The sequence below is a fragment of the Crotalus tigris genome, unplaced genomic scaffold, assembly GCF_016545835.1.
Source record: "Crotalus tigris isolate CLP2741 ecotype Arizona unplaced genomic scaffold, ASM1654583v1 scf7180000023627.613776, whole genome shotgun sequence".
Taxonomy (NCBI): Eukaryota; Metazoa; Chordata; class Lepidosauria; order Squamata; family Viperidae; genus Crotalus; species Crotalus tigris.
In genome coordinates this window covers 135352-151332 of record NW_024100088.1, presented here as the reverse complement: position 1 = coordinate 151332, position 15981 = coordinate 135352, and positions in this window count along the sequence as shown.

The following is a 15981-nucleotide window of genomic DNA, read 5'->3' as shown; positions in this document are numbered from 1 at the left end:
TTTTATGACCTTTTTTGTCATATTTGTTAAATGAATCACTGAAGTTATTAAGTTGGAAACACGTTTGTTAAGTAAATCTGGTTTCCCCATTGACTTTGCTTTGCTTGGTGACCACATGACCCCGGGACACTGCAACCATCGTAAATATGAATCAGTTGACAAATGTCCAAATTTTGATCATGTGACTATGGGATACCTCAATGGTCATAAGTGTGAAAAATGGCCATAAGTCACTTTTTTCAGTGCCACTGTAACTTAGAACTAAATGAACTGTTTTAAGTCAAGGACTACCTGTATTTTTATATAAACTTGAACAAAAGGAATATAGTATGCTTATTATTAGAAATTGATATGGGAAGGCTGACTCCATTAGTAAAATTATGTATACATGGATAACCTGTAATATGGTTATGCTTATTCATTACTGCAAGATGTCTTCTTGACATGGCAAACAGTACATAAGTGGATTACACTTTGAATCCATACAGCATACTTGTCAAGATTTTCACCCTCGGCCTGCAGGGGAGAGATGGGCATCTGACCAAGGACGTAAGATAATATTGCCAGGCAGGAGAGAGAGACCCCTTCAGAGGATGGGAGCATGTTTATGATGTGGTAAGGAGGAACACTGAGCTGCAGATGCCTTGCCCCACATCCAATGGCAGCCCATTGTCCTCCAAGTAAACTGAAGCCAAAGAAGCCAGAACCAAAAACTAAGGAAAGAACCAAAGTGGCTCAACAGGTCATCAAGGTCTCTCCACCCTCTGGTGAAGAGGAGAGAACTCCAATCTCTGAGAAACCTGGACTGGTTTTCTATGAGAGTGATAGTGAAGGGGAGGGTGATCTTATGGTAAGTGGTCCTATTTCTCCCATGGCTACCCAAAGTAAAATTGTTTGTACCTTCTTCAGGAGTAAAGGAGACCCTCACCTCTCTATTGGACTCAGGTTGCCCTAGGTATGTGATCAGCTTGCCCTCAGTAAAAAAAATTGGACTGTGGCTTAGAATATTGAGGCATTCCATGGGGTTTAAGCAGTTAGATGGGTCTCTCACAGGGGGAGAAACGGCAAATTATCTCACTGAGCCAATGACTATAAAGTTGGGCAAGCATACTGAAATCATTCATTTTATTGTAGCCCCTGGAATCACTGAAAGGATAATTTTAGAGTGGGTAAAGAAAAAGAATCCCCTTATAAAATTGGAATAGCAACAAGTGGCAATTAAGGAACAGAGCAGTCAATCAACAAAAGCCACAGGAGGTACTAGGAGATGGGCTCAATATTGTAATCTGTTTAATTTTAGTCTCTGTTATATACTCGGAGGAAAAAATGTTTTAGCTGATGTCCTTTCATGAATGCCTCAATATAAAAGTACCACAGAGGAAATTATAAATTCTATAATCCCTTCCAGCCAGCTTGCTGCACCAGTGTGAGGGATTTAACACAGGGGAAAACCACCCCAATTAACCTTGGATCCATTGAGGAATTAATTTAAGGAGGCTATGGAACAAGATAGTTGGTTTCAAAACCATAAAAGTGATTTTTGATTAAAAAAAAAAAGTCTGGCATGGAAAGGATCCAAAGTCTATGTTACAGATAGTCAAAGGAATTTGATGTTAAGTTGAGCCCATGATGCAAAATCAGCTGGTCATTTTGGCTTTGTAAAAACTCTTCATTTTGTGAAAAGACAATTTTGGTGGCCAAAGATTAAAAAGGATATTAAAAACTATGTGGCTATTTGGACGGTTTGAGCCTACATGAAGCAGTTGCCTGGGAAAACCCCAGATTTATTACAACCAGTGGCCAACCCTAAAAGATCCTGGGAAGAAATAGCAATGGATTTCATAGTGGTGGAAATACTGTTATATGGACAATTGTTGATTTATTTTCAAAACAAGCACACTTCATAGCTTGTCCAAAGCTTCCCACATCTAGGAAGTTAGCCAAGAAATTTATATTTATAGGCTGCATGGAGTACCTAATCAAATTATATCAGACTGAGGAGTACAATTCACTGCAAGATTTTGGAGAGAGTTCATCAGAACCATAAGATCGTCACAAGGTCTCTTTTATGTTTTCAGGTCTCAGGCATTAAAACGAAGACACATGGTGAACATCAAGCTTTCTTTATTGATTCCTCTTACAACCAACTACTACCAAAAAGGCACGCAGGCCTTTTATACTGTTCTAAACCCGAACAGCGTCAGCCAATAGGAATCTGGCTGTTTTCGCGCCTTGCGCATGTGCGCAAGGCTGGCAATGGCCAGTCTGGTCCCAGGCAGCTTTTGATCTGCCCAGGACCATTTGCAACATTTCTGAGCCTGCTGAATGCTTCAGCAGGCCCAGGACACAACAACCCTCCCCCCTAGATAAAACAATATACCTTATGATGTAACAGCACAGGTACATGTGTTCAAGGGACTGGGGGTTAATGGAAATCACAATTGCCTGCACACAGGCAAGCACTCTTACATATACAATCATTCAGAAAGAAAATAGAACAAATAATAAGCTGAAGATAACACCCCTTCACTGAGTGTTTGCTCTGCGTCTTGTTTAAGGACTAGTAAGTTTCCCTTAGAATTGACAGAAACCTCACATAGTCCTCAAGATGTTTAGGTGAGCCCTTGGCCCGTTGTGATCTTCTGATGGCCGGTGAGTGTGCCTGGCCTGCCAGCTCACCTGCCAGACTAGGCAGACCAGGACTTTGATGCCCCCAAGACCCAGGTGACCCACCCAGCTTCTGACTGGCTGGACCCTCTAAGCCCGAGCCAGAGTTCCTTGGGGGGGGTGGAATTCCCCAAGTCCACAATGGACTCCTCTTGGGAGCACTGTCCCTTGAGTCCAAAACCAACAGCTGGAGTGGCCTGAGTGGCGGATGTGCCCCAATACCCCATGGCCCCCGTGTATGTGTTAGAGGTGCCAGAGTCAGGAGCCGCCTCCATGGCAAACCCCCTTTCTTGGGACTCCCTGTTTGGAGCATTAGTGGAAATGTGTGGATACCCCCGGTGTGACTCCCTGTTTGGAGCAATAACTGAATTATGAGAATGCCCCCATTCTGTCTCTGGAACATGTGCATTAGTGTGTGAGAAACTGCTGGAGCTGGGAGACTGTGGCCCAGAATGCAAATTATTGTCCTCCTCCTCCCCCCCCCGAGAGCAGAGCCAGGCGCGGAAACATTGCTGGAGAGTCTCCAACGCAGTTGGTCAATGTGTTGTCTGATGACGTGCCCATCGTCCAAGGCCACTTCATATGACAATGGCCCAAAGATCTTGCATACCACTGCTGTGACCCAGAGATGTCAAGGGCCATAGTTCCTTGCCCAGACTGGATCGCCCACCTGTAGTCTCCTAGGTGCCTGCGGCTATGACACCTGTGAAGCCACCCGGTCTGGATGCAACCTGTCCAGTTTCATGATGAAGCGGCGACCCAGAGAAGTTCTGCTGGGCTCTTCCCTGTGGCTGTGCAAGGTGTGGTGCGATGTGCAAGAAGGAAATCAGCTAACCTGTGATGCCAGCTGCCATATGTGAGTCTCTTGAGACCATCTTTGGTGGAAAGGAGCAGAAGTCGCATGCTGGATCAAGTTAGCCTGAAGAAAAGCCTGGAACTCAAAAGAGGTAAATTGAGGGCCATTGTCTGAGACCAGGACATCTGGAAGTCCATGTGAGGCGAAGATCCCTCTCAACACCTGGATGGTCCTGGCAGTAGTAGTGGAGGAAACAGATACAACCTCTAGCCACTTGGAATGGCTGTCAACGAGAAGGAAGAATTGCCCCTGAAAGGGCCCAGTATAATCTATATGTACCTGTGACCACAGGGTTTGTGTTTCCTCCCACCTATGTACTGAGGCCTGAGGCATTTCAGGCCTTGACTGCTGGCACACTTGGCACCCGTGCACCTGGGCCTTGATAGCTTTATTGAGCGCAGGCCACCAGAGATGGCTGCGTGCAAGCGCTTTCATCCTTACTATACCTGGATGTCCCTCATGCAGAGATAGCAAGATTCTAGACCTCAATGAGGCTGAGATGACTACCCTACTACCCCATATCAGGCACCCCTTGAAAGTGGAAAGTTCGTACTTCCTTTGCCAGAAGCTTTGAAACTCTGTATCTGGACACGTGTCAGGCCATCCTGACAACACCCATGTCAGCACGTGTATGAGCGTGTGATCAGTGGCAGTTTCAGCAGCCACGTCCCTAGCATTGAGGGGAGATTCAGGCAACTCCTGAATGGAAAGAATATTAATAGAAGGAGCAGGATCTGCCTCTATCTGTTTTAGAGGTAATCTGCTTAGGCCATCTGCATGGCCCATCTCTTTTCCAGGTTTGTGAATTAGCATATAGTCATATGCTGACAGAAAAATGGACCATCTCGGCATATGTGGAGAAATAATGTGTGGTGTCTATTTGTTAGTAGTAAACAAACCCAGCAGAGGGTTATGGTCTGTGTAGACTATGAAGTGGTGGCCATATAAGAAATCATGGAATTTCTTTATGCCAGCCACTATGGCCAAGGTTTCTCTGTCAATCTGAGTGTAATTACGCTCTGCAGATGACAGAGTCCTTGAGTAGCAGGCCACAGGGACTTGTGTCCCATCAGCCTTCAGGTGGCTAAGTACTGCTCCCACCCCATAAGGAGATGCATCGCATGCGATGCACACAGGCAGTTGCTCATTGAAATGCGCTAATACAACATTTGAAGAGAGCAAGGCCTTAACCTCATTGAAACTCCTTTCATAGACTTTAGTCCACTGCCATGGAGCTTGTTTATCTAAGAGCTGGTGTAACAGCTCTGCCACTGCAGCCTTGTGTGGAATAAATGTGTGATAGAACCCCAAAAAAGCTTGCAGCTCGCTTTTGGATTTGGGGCTTGGGGCCTGCTGAATCACTTGAAGCTTTGATTCAGTAGGATGGATGCCTTGAGCATCAATTCTGAAACCTAAGAATTCAGTGGAAGTGACTCCAATCTTACACTTTTCTTGCTTCAGTTTCAGACCCGCTTGGCGGAAATGAAGCAAGACAGCTCTTAATCTCTCAGCTAAGTTTAGAGATGACTCCCCAGCAATGAGGACGTCATCAAAATAGGGACAGACCCCAGGAATACCATGAAGTGTGCGCTCCATGACACTTTGGAATATGCCAGGAGCTACATTAACCCCAAACTGCAATCTTTTAACCTTAAAGGCTCCTCTCTGTGTTACTATTGTTTGACTCTCAGCTGTTGCCTCATCAATAGGTAGCTGTTGGTAGGCCTGTGCCAACTCGAGTTTTGCAAAAATGTGCCCCCCCTTGAGGGAGGCCAGAATGTGACTCACCACAGGGACTGGGTATGCATGCTGTTGCAGTGCTTTGTTCAATGTACATTTATAATCCGTGCAAATTCAGACTTCTCCATTAGCCTTTAAAGGCGTTACAATGGGGGTTTCCCATGGACTAGAGTCCACAGGTTCTAAGATGCCCTACTGGAGCAGCTTGTCCGGTTCTGCATCAGTTTTGCTCTTGAGCAGTGGTTCTCAACCTGTGGGTCGGGACCCCATTTGGGGTCAAACGACCATTTCACAGGGGTTGCCAAACAACACAGTCCGCCATTTTTTCCCCCTTTTCCTTAGCTGTGCTACTCCCTTTTATTCTATTGGCTTTTGAAAGCCAATAGAATAGACTCTCTTGAATAGAGTCTAATTCTATTGGCTTTCCAAAGCCGATAGGAATTGTCCAGGCTGTCTCTGCCCTGCTGAGCCCGCCAAAAGTCCCATTCTGCAAACGGTGCTGCACCAGTTGAGTAGTCCTCGACTTATGACCGGTTGGGGGTCGCGGCATTAAAAAGGTTGAGAACCCCTGCTCTTGAGAGTAAAAGGCACCCTTCTAGGCTTAATCCTAATAGGTGTGATAGTTGGGTCTAATCCAGGGGTTCTCAACCTTGGCAACTTTAAGACTTGTGGACTTCAACTCCCAGAATTCCTCAGCCAGCAAAGCTGACTGAGGAATTCTGGGAGTTGAAGTCCACAAGTCTTAAAGTTGCCAAGGTTGAGAACCCCTGGTCTAATTGTAGGGCAATGGGAGGCCCCTTGTAAGAGCCAAGCTCTGAGCTAAAGACATCAGCAAGCTCCCTGCAGGCTTCTGCAAGGCCTTGTATTTGCAGGCTGTGCAGCCCAGTCACTTGGATTCCAAGGGCCTCAAACCAATAGAGTCCAATGAGACTTGTGCGATCACCCCCAACTACCACCACATCTAGTAGGCCTTCAAAAGTCTTACACTGCACTTTGAGCGTAGCCTCCCCTTTCACACTGACTCTGGAATTCTGGAAGTCAATGAGGATTAAGTTCGATGGCCTGAGTTTGACTCGAAGGCCACTACTGCTGCAAATCCTTTTAAAGGTGTCATGTGAAATGATCGATAGAGTGGACCCTGTGTCCAACTCCATTGACAAGGGAACCCCTTGCAACTTCACATCAATGTGAAGCTTTTTCTTAAGGGGCTTGTGTGTCCCTGTCCTCAGAATACTCCTGTGCGATGCGCAGAAACCCACCCTGTGTTGGCTGGGGACCCTGGTACCTTTCTGAAGCAATTCTTCCTGAGGTTGGACCTTCTGGCAATCCAAACAGATGGAGGCAATGTGGCCTTGTCTTCCACATGCTTGGAAATGGTGGAGCGGAATCTGCAGTCTGCGCACTTGTGGCATCCTCCACACCCAAATCACTGAAGAGATGCTGAAGCCTTGTATGGATGCTCCTTCAGCCTTCTCTCAGCTGGCTGGTGTAGGCTATCCACCTCCTCTTCAGGATCTGTTTCTGGATCTTCTCTAGCGACCTCTTGATGGATGGTCACGGTGGCTGGAGGGTTTCTGATGAGCTTCAAAGCCTTCACAGTGCCGCCTGCTGCTTCTTCAGCTGCAACCTCTCTCAGTGCATCTTGGAATGAAACTTCTTCCTTGGCGAAGATCTTCTGTTGCAGCTCCCTACTTCGTAGGCCACAAACAAAACGATCTCACAGACTGTCTTCCAGGTCCTTGAATTCACAAGGCCTGGCCGCTTGTCTTAAGGCAGCAATAAAGTCCGCAGCAGACTCATCCGGCCTCTGGTCTCTCTGCTTGAATGCGTGCCTCCAAGCAATTACAGAAAGTTTAGGCTGGAAATGTTCTTTAAGCATTTTCTTCAGGTCAGTATAAGTTACTGACTCTAAAAGCGCAGGGGCCACCAGGTTCTCTGCTATGTCAAATGTTTCCTGTCCACGAACACACAGCAGGTTTGCCGCTTTAAGGCCTTCTTCCCTTATCTGATTGACCCTAAAGCAGTTCTCTACCCGTGCCATGTATGAATTTCAGCGCTCCGGCTGTGAGACATCAAAGTCAGATAAGCAGCCAATCTTTGACATCTTAAGTCTTCACAGGCCTTATTAATGCCTTTCGCTGCAAGGCTCATCTTACTGGGGGGAAGGGGTCCATTTGCCAAGCTCACCTCCAGTGATGTACTGGCAGGCTGAGTCGCAGAGCTGGATGCCGACTTCCCAAGCTTCAGGACCTTCTGTGAGTCCTCGATTCAGTTGTAAATCTTCCTCTTGCCTGCAGCGATCCCACCTTTGTCACCAGTTTTATGTTTTCGGGTCTCAGGCATTAAACGAAGACACATGGTGAACATCAAACTTTCTTTATTGACTCCTTTTATACTGTCCTAAACCAGGACAGCATCAGCCAATAGGAATCTGGCTGTTTTCGCGCCTTGTGCATGCGCGCAAGACTGGTGACAGCCAGTCTGGTCCCGGGCAGCTTTTGATCTGCCCGGGACCATTTGCAACATTCTGAGCCTGCTGAATGCTTCAGCAGGCTCAGGACACAACAGTCTCAGTTCTGCATTCCATCCAATTGTGCAACTACATGGGTCTCAAAAAGAATCATCTCAGACAGAGGGGTGCAGTTCACAGCAGAATTTTGGACAGAGTTCATTAGATCAATAGGATTGTTACAAGGACTCAGTTCTGGTTTTCATCCAAGTACCAGTGGTGCAGCTGAAAGACCTAATGCAATGATAAAACAATATTTAAGGTGTTATTTAAATAATCAACACAACGATTGGACAGACTTATTGCTATTTGTTAACGTGCAGTACACAGTAGTACTGGTTTTTCACCTTTTAAAGTAACTTCTGGGATTGAATATGTAGCTATGACTGAGATCCCTCAAGATATTTCCATGTCTACTACATTATTATTATTATTATTATTATTATTATTATTATTATTATTATTATTTGCAATATATTTTATTGATTTTTTTAAAACATAGATCACTTAATAATTGGTGAACAGTATGTTTTCTGGGTTTACATTTGTAAAACAATCACTAACAATTGATTTCTATAATTCATAATCCACATAATAGTTTTAGTTGATTTCCTCTTTTCCCCAAAATGTCCTCTTTTGCAAACATTAAGTTAATACAATTCTTATTGTTTTGATAGATAACAATTAAATATATAATTTTTCCCAATATTCCTAAAAATAATATTCACATCAATATAATATTTCTTTTCTATCCAATCATTCTGGTTGCCTTATCATAGATCCTGTTACAGTCCTTATTTAAATTTGTTTCTCCCACAAAATTCAAAGTATTCTTACTGGTTAAGATTTTCTCAAAAATTAATTACATTTAAAAATGTAAGTCTGTTTTTTCTATATGAACCATCTCAGCACTTTTACATTTCTTAAGGAATAGATAAAATAGTAAAAAAAGGAGAGTAAGAGTAAGGAAACATAAAAAAATAACATACTACTTAAAATATATATTCCTCCTAAGCTAATATATATTTGTTTCCAAGATTTCTTTCTTTTTAACCATAATTAAAAATATGTTTAATCTTTAAATATTCCATTTAATACATGTAGTCATCTGGTCCTTTAACTCTTATTCAAAACATTTTTATCCATTATAATTTTCTTAAATTCAATCACATTTAAAAGTGATTGAATTAAATCTAAAACATTTCCTTTATCTAAGCCATTTCAACTTTTTTATATTACTCATATCAAGAAATAGAATAAAAAAGAGGAAAAAAACATACTATATTATTTAAGGGATTCATCCCTTTTAAAATGACATGTATATTCAAAATCTTTTCTATTTCTTTAACCATATTCAAACAAGTGTTCCTTTTTTAAGTATTCTCTCTGGTAGGTCCCATCATCTATTTTCTTGATTTCCACTTTAGTCTTTTTTCTTTGCCCAGTATCTTTCTTGATCAATGTATTTTGCTGGGTTGAAAGGTCTTTCTATATCAGTGATGGCGAACCTTTTAGAGACCGAGTGCCCAAACTGCAACCCCAAACCCACTTATGCATTGTCGGGAGCTGGATGGGTGTGGCCCATTGGGTAGGTGTGGCCAATTGGGTGGGTGTGGCTGCAGTGGTAATGGCAGACTGGGTGGGACTAAAAAGTTCAATCAATCAATTCCAACTTTGCAAGATCTTTTTTTCCCCGCAAGAAGTTGAAATTGACTGATTGATTGAACCTTTTTTTTTGCACACAGCAGCGGAGGCCTAAAGCAAAAAGGTTTTATAAAACCCAGCTGAAGGCCTAGGACTGGGGCAATGGCACGCGTGCTCACAGAGAGGGCTCTGAGTGCCACCTCTGGCACCCATGCCATAGGTTCACCACCACTATTCTATATGTTTATAACTGTTACTGTAGATATAAAAAGTAAATTAGGTGAAATGTCTTTGTACGGGGCTTTTGCCTTTCCATGTTTGTTGAAAATCTTTTTCTTTCTCTCCACTTCTCTTATCATTTCCTTTCTCTCCGATGTTCCTGACATCTCTACAGTCCATGTTATCCAATCTGTTTTCTTGTCCTCAGATTTATTTTGCGGCCTTAAAAGATAAGTTGTTTTTTCCAATTCTTGTGAAATTTTTTCCACTAGAATTTAATGAAATAGTAATCAATGTATGTATATGTTTATTTTAATATTTTTTCAAATCCATTTTTCTGTTGAGGGGGTAGCCTGTCAACAGTGAAAGTTTTGCAGATACATGGCTCTTTGTTTTCATCTTGTCATTAGAATAAGAGGCGGGGGTGGGGAGATGATGCTTTCGACTGGGTTAGTTAGAGAAACGAAACCTCTCCAGTTCTTCAGAAGTTTGCTGAAATATGGCTGTCTGGAAACCTTTCAAGAACATTCTAGCAGGTATGGAGAAGATAACAGTTCTCATAACAAAGAGAAATTGTTCACATGAGCTACGTGGACATCTGGGAGGCTGGGCTGAGAATGTCATTGTTATATGCTATGGTTAGATGCCTTGGGATTTTAGAGTTAGTTTTCCTTCACCTATATCAAGCCAGGTAAAGTGGGAAAGAAATAGAATAACATAGAATAAAGAATATAAAGTAGAATAATAATAATAATAATAATGAAAATCACTAAAAGCAAAAATCATGTGTCTGCATAATTTCTGAAAGAAAGCTGTGTTAGCCAAAAGCTGTATTAACAGTACGTGAATGACCTAATGCATATTTAGAAACATTGCATAAAGTAAAAACTGCCTTCATTGTATTCCCATGAGAAATGGACCTAACGTGTGAGAAACTATCTGAATGTTACACAAAGTAGATTCCATTTACAATGTAAGATTCTATCTATGCTTCCTTTGTTCCTGAAAAAAAGAAACCTATAAAGCTTTAGTTTAGACCCGCCCCCTTGTTCAGAAATTTGCTGATTGTTAATCACTTCTGAACCTTTGCGCAAAAATAAAACCTCTCTGTTTCACCCTTGGAATTCGTAAAAGTCCTTTTTTAAAGTTCTTTTACTTTTTCCACAAGATTTAGGGTGACTCCGCCGGGACTGTGAAGGACTTTTAAGAAAAGGAATTTAACCTTCCAAGACGAACTGCCCTGGTGGGGGCCCCTCTCCTAAACGACGACAGCTCCAAGCCGGCTCCATAGCTCTTGACTGCGGGGAGACCTCGATGGGAGGAAAGGGAATTTACCCATCAGTGAAGCACTCCAGTCTAAGGATCCGTGAGGGTGACAGACAGGTCTTAAATCAACAAAGGAGTCTGGAAAACGCCTGCAGGCAAGTATTGTAAAACAGGGTAAAAACCTGATCCCTTTTGGATCGGAAGAGGGGACCGATCACCCCCTGAGAAGGCAAAGGTGTCATCCTTAAGCCTTCAATAGGCAGGATTGTGTGGGGAGGTTAAACCATCGTAGCTCCTGCTGAGTGATCGATGGTAGTGTATTAGAGAGATGGGTGGGAAACAGTCAAAGGAGAGCGTTGACCAGACGCCACTCCAGTGCATGTTAAAGAATTTCAAAAAGGGTTTTTCTAGGGATTATGGAAATCCAAAACCAAATCCAGCCATGTTAAAAAGATTCTGTGAATCTGAGTGGACTGCCCTTGGCATAGGGTGGCCAAAAATGGGATCGGTGAATCCCGAACTCGTTGCACGGGTTCATCAAATTGTGACTGGGAATGGTTATTGGGACCAGTATCCCTATATTGACCAGTGGAAAATCAACATTGCAGAAAGACCCAGATGGTTAGCAAAATGTCAGATAGAATGTGCTAAGATATATTTGGCAAGCCAAAAAGCCAAGCCTCAAACAAAAGCTAAGATTTTCAGCCAGGAAGATAGGGAAGAAATGCCCAGACCAACACCACCCTACATTCCTACAAGAGAAGAAGGGAGAATAAATCAGCAAATTCCACCCCCTCTGCCTGGAAGAGATGTAGCCCAATTTCAGCCAGAAGCTGGTGAGGAAGGAAAATTAGCAACAGCTGGATCCCTTCAAGAGACAGATAAAAGCTTGGATAACTTTGAAAACAAAACATCAGTTTCTAGCCAAACCAGGAGTAAGGCAGAAATGAAAACAGAAGAAAATATAGCCCCTCTAAGAGAGGTGTTGGTCCCGGGACCAGATAATACTAATATTTCAATGCTTCAATATGTTCCCTTTACAACCACTGATCTCCTTAATTGGAAATTGCAATTTGGACCATTTTCAGAAAAACCTCAAGAGATAATTGATTTATTTGCAAGTATCATTCAAACTCATAATCCTAACTGGGATGATATCCAACAGCTTATCTCTACTTTACTAGATGTTGAAGGCAGAGAAAAGTATAAATTAGGAAAAAACAAAGTTTTAGCTAGAAGGCATCCAGAAGGAGGAGTTAATTATGAGATAAACAGAAATAAAGACGCTGTGGAACAGAGACCAGACTGTACAACAATAATGTACAACATCAGACTTTGCTAAAAGCTTATCAGATGTTATGTTTAGAAGCTTTAAGAGAAGCAGCCATCCGCCCAGTTAATTATTCTGCCATAACCAATGTTTGGCAGGAGAAAAACGAATCCCCAACTGCTTTCCTTAGCCGATTAATAGAAGCTTACAAGATAAATACAGGTCTTGATATGGAGATGGCTCAAAACCACCCGCTCCTAATTGAAAGATTTATTACCCAGAGTGTCCCAGATATAAGAAGAAAGCTACAGCGGACAGAAGGGGCCTTAGGGGAAAATATAGCAGAGATTATGGAAATAGCAAGAAAAGTGTTCCGTAACCATGACAAGGAGGAGGAACGCAAATCAGATCAGAAAGAGAAAAAGAAAGTTGAAATGTTAGCTGTGGCATTGGGAGGAACATGCCTAGGACCCAATCAGTGTGCCATCTGTAAACAAGAAGGACACTGGCAAAGGGAGTGCCCCCAGAGGAATGGCCAACCCAGGGGACAATCTCGCCAGTATGGAAGAGGAAGAGGATTTAGAGGGACTTTCCAGAGAGGCTTCAGAAAGAGCTTCAAAGGAAGAGGGCATTCAGCTTATCCCAATCAGACAGAGGAAAGAGAAGAAAACATGATCAGCTTAGCTGACATGGAATGGGAAGACTGAAGAGTCCAGGTTCTATCGCCCCACCCCCCGAGCTCATTGTTAAAATACGGGTGGGAGGACAGGTTGTCCCGATGCTAGTTGACATGGGAGCCACCAGATCTGTCCTAAATAAATCCATTGGCAAGCAATCAAAGCAGACTATTCAAATTCAGGGAGTATCTGGAGAAACTCAAATCAGACCACTCCTGGAACCCCTAACATGCCAAGTGGGACAAGGAGTCATTAAACATCGGTTTTTATATGCACCCGAATGTCCCATTCTGTTATTAGGCAGAGATTTACTGACCAAATTGCAGGCTACGATATCTTTTGACCATGGAAAACAATTCATGCAAGTGCGCCACCCAATGGAAGAAATATGGCGTTTAATGATCGTAACAGAAACAGGAAAGGAAATGGGAAATTCTAATTGGCAACAATTTAATGTCCCACTCCTGTGGGCAGAGGATAATCCCCCTGGATTTGCAAAATATGCCACACCCGTTATGGTAAAGCTAAAGCCACAGGCATATCCTGTTAGGGATATGAAGTAAATCCATTGGCAAGCAATCAAGTTGGGGGTCACCACAACATGGGGAACTGTATTATGGGGTCGCGGCATTAGAAAGGTTGAGAACCACTGCTTTAGCCCAAGCATTAGGAATTAAGTGGAGATTTCATTGTGCTTTCCACCCTCAATCAGCTGCTAGAGTGGAAAGGGCTCATAGAACAATTAAAACACTTATTACCAAATTTTGTTTGGAAACTCATCTACATTGGCCAGATGTTTTGCCTATGGTTTTGTATGCAATCAGACTGGCCCCCCACACTAAATTACAACTTAGTCCTTATGGGCTCATGTTTGGCCATCCTCCTTGCCTATATAAACCTGACAGTCAAGGCTGATCAGATTTGGGCCATATGGGGGGAGTAGATCAACAGAAATTGTTACATCAGTTACAGCTTCATAATTTGGCCGTTTCAAAATTGCACCATTATATGATGGAACAACAACCCCCTCCAGTGGTTACAGCAACACATGGGTTCAAGCCAGGAGATAGAGTGTGGGTAAAGCACTGGAAATCAGATCCCTTGAGCCCAAGATGGGTGGTTGAGGGATCGTTGAGGCACTGTTAGGGTGCCTCAACGATATTGTACTCCAGAGGCTGCCACTGCCATTCAAGAATTAATCCAAAAATACTTGGTAGCAACAATCATCAGAACAATTCAGTCTCCCTAGAATACTGCAATTCTACCTGTTCGTAAGCCTGACCCACAGTGGAGACCAGCACAGGATTTACGCCCCGTCAATAACTTGACCCTAATCCTACACGCAACTGTTCCTAATCCATATATTCTTTTGAGCACAATACCTGCATCTGCTAAATGGTTTTCAGTTGTAGACTTGAAAGACGCATTTTTCACAATACCTTTAGCTGAGTGTTGCCAGCCAATCTTTACATTTGAGTGGGCTAATCCAAAAACACAGGTTAAAACTCAATACATCTGGACCAGGCTACCACAAGGCTTTAAAAATTCACCAACGTGCTTTAGTCAAGCTCTAGTCCAAGATCTTGGTTATTTGAAGTTAGTCAGACAAGAGGATTGTTGCCTTCAATATGTCGATGATGTCTTAGTAACTGGCCAAAGCAGGGAGGATTGCTTTGAAAACACGTCCAGACTGCTCCAATTGTTACAAGACTGTGGTTATAGAGCATCCAAAAAGAAAGCACAATTAGTTCAAGAGACTGTAATGTATTTAGGCTATGAACTTTCACAAGGACAAAGAACTTTGGGCCCCCAGAGAAAGCAAGCTGTGTTACAGATTCCCATCCCCCAAACAAAACAGGAAGTTAGAGCCTTTTTGGGAATTACAGGCTTCTGTAGAATTTGGATTCCTAACTTCGCTCTCACAGCTAAACCATTGTACCAAGTTTTAAGGGGACCAGAAAAAGAACCTCTTTTGTGGCAACAGGAACAAACCCAAGCAATGAGACAACTGCAACAGGCTCTCACCACAGCCCCCGCCCTAGGACTACCTGATATATCTAAGCCTTTTTCACTTTATGTGGATGTAAGACAAAATGTAGCTTTAGGGGTCCTTACCTAAAAACAGGGAAGTTGGAACCGCCCTGTCGCTTATCTGTCAAAACACCTGGACATTTCTTCCCAGGGCTGGCCCCAATATTAAAAATTCTAGCAGCAGTTATGCTATTACTACAGGAGGCAAACAAGTTAACCTTTTCAGCTCTAGTGACTGTTTATACTAGTCATACCTTGCAGACCATCATTGACAATAAAGGACATTTATGGATAAGTAATCAAAGGGTGCATAAAATACAGGCTCTTTTATTAGAGAATCCACAAGTTACACTGCAACAATGCTCAACTTTAAACCCAGCAACTTTAATGCCAATTCCTGATTCAACCATGCCCGTTCATGACTGCATGCAAACAATAGAACTACAATATTATTGCAGACCTGACCTTACAGACCAACCCTTGCATAATCCAGACTGTCAATGGTTTACTGATGGTTCTAGCTTTAGGGATAAAGGATGTAGATACTCTGGTTACGCAATAGTTTCTCAAACTTCTACTGTCGAGTCAGCACAGTTGCCTAGTCAAGCCAGTGCACAGTTTGCAGAATTGTATGTCTTAACCCGAGTATTAGAAATAGCAGCAGGAAGGACTTTAAATGTATATACAGATAGTAAATATGCATTTTTGACAATACACGCACATACGGCCATCTACAAAGAGAGAGGATATTTGGATTCCACAGGCAAGGTTATCCAATATGCAACTTTGATTAAAAGACTTATCAAGGCAGCACAATTGCCATCCAAAGTTGCAATCATCCATTGTCCTGGACCTCAAAAAGACTCAAGCCTTATTACCCAGGGCAATAGGAAGGCAGACAAAGAAGCAAAAAGAGCTGCATTAGAAGGTCCCCCTCTCCAATCAGATGTCACAAGGTTCATGTATCTAGACACTTACTTCGAACAACTTGATCCTACATATACGACGGAGGAAACTCAAAAATTACAACAAGATGTACAAGCCAAACTAGTTAAAGGCTGGTACACCTTACCTGATGGATGCCTTGCTGTTCCTTTGGCAC